Raw genomic sequence first — 1,789 nt, 5'->3', positions numbered from 1 at the left:
TTAAATAACAATTGCCAAGGAAGATTGTCATTCAGTCTGTTAGAAATAGCAGCCGACTTTCCCTGAAATCGCACCCTGCGTTGGATAAGATGATTTTGATGATCGTGGTGGTGGTGGTGGTGGATCTTTGCAAATAGAAAAGAAGGCGGAATGGTCACTGCTTGAATGTCTTTAATCATAGATTAGCTCGAGCTGAGCAGACTTAGTTAATGATAGCAACATTCACTCGATCAATCGATCGATCTGCCAGTTAGTTAATCAATCAATCGATCACTCAATCAATAATTTTCATTCACTGCACGTGGAACATAGGGCGGCGCCAATAAATGAGTTCTCAACCTGTTTCGATCTTTGGCAACGGACTGCAGTTGTTCTCAGGTGTAGCCGCCTGGTCGTGAGGTACGAGACGTTTTGGCACAGCTGTTTCGGCACCGCCTATTTGACGTCGCTGATTCTACGCTGACTTATTTTACACCAGAAGTTTTAATATTTCTCTCGTTCTCTCCCCCTCTTCCCCCCTCTCTCTCTCTCTGTCTTCTCGCTCTCTCTCTCTCTCTCTCTCTCTCTGTCTCGCTCTTCCTCTCTCTTTTTCTCTCCCTCTGTTTATGTGAGCACATTTCTCTTTATGCTTCTAAGAAGCAAACTGTTTACATCAGTTGTGTTCAATTAATAAATTTCAATGTCTCTCCCTCTCCCTCTCTCCTTCCCTCTTCCTGTCTCGCTCTTCTTTTTCCTATCTCTCTCTCTTCCTCTCTTTCCGCCTCTTCCTACCCCCTCTTCTTCTCACTCTCTCCCCTTTCTCTCTGTTCACGTGTGTGAGCATATTTCCCGTTATGTGCCATTGGAGAGGGAAAGTGGCTATAATCAACCATTTTCGATTAATAAACTGTAATTCCTTCTAATTTTGAAGTGAGATAGTCGACTGCACCGACTCAAATACTTTACCAGTTTTTCATTTTAGTGGTTCCGAAAGGAAGAAAGACAAGATTGACCACAGCGAAATTTAAATTCAGAATGTAAAGAACCGGAAGAAATGTCGCTAAATATATTGTCCAATGACCTAACGGTTCTGCCAGCTTTCCCACCCTCTGTGGTACTCCCTCAATCTGCATGTGGACATTTCTGCTTGTGTGTGTGTGTGTGTGTGTGTGTGTGCTTATTGTGCGAAAAAGTAGTGTCGGTTGTTGTTGTTGGCACTTCGTCGCTTACGACGTCGAGGGTTCCAGTTGATCCGATCAACGGAACAGCCTGCTCGTGAAATTAACTTGCAAGTGGCTGAGCGCTCCACAGACACGTGTACCCTTAACGTAGTTCTCGGGGATATTCAGCGTGACACAGAGTGTGACAAGGCTGACACTTTGAATTACAGGCACAACAAGAACAGGAAGAAAGAGTGAGAGAAAGTTGTGGTGAAAGAGTCCGGCAGGGTTCGCCACCATCCCCTGCATGAGCCTCGTGGAGCTTTAGGTGTTTTCGCTCAATAACCACTCACAACGCCCGTTCTGGGAATGGAAACTGCGATCCTATGACCGCGAGTCCGCTGCCCTAACCACTGGGCCATTGCGCCTCCACGGATAAAACAGGTTAAATGTCCAGCCATGCCAAATCGCCAGTGTCCAAGAAGCAGCGCTAGTTCTTCAATGAACCTTTTCCGTGTTGGTCAGCATTGCTTCCGTCTTCCTTGTGGGTGTCCATCGACGGTTTGCGTTATCATGTCAGCAACAGTCCGAACCACCTTTTCCCGGGTTTCGAACATGGTCCTGACATCTCATGTTCCCAGCCATGTGAT

Source organism: Octopus bimaculoides, chromosome 27 (assembly GCF_046866305.1).
Source record: "Octopus bimaculoides isolate indiv1 chromosome 27, ASM4686630v1, whole genome shotgun sequence".
Lineage (NCBI taxonomy): Eukaryota > Metazoa > Mollusca > Cephalopoda > Octopoda > Octopodidae > Octopus > Octopus bimaculoides.
This window is presented reverse-complemented; position numbering follows the sequence as displayed.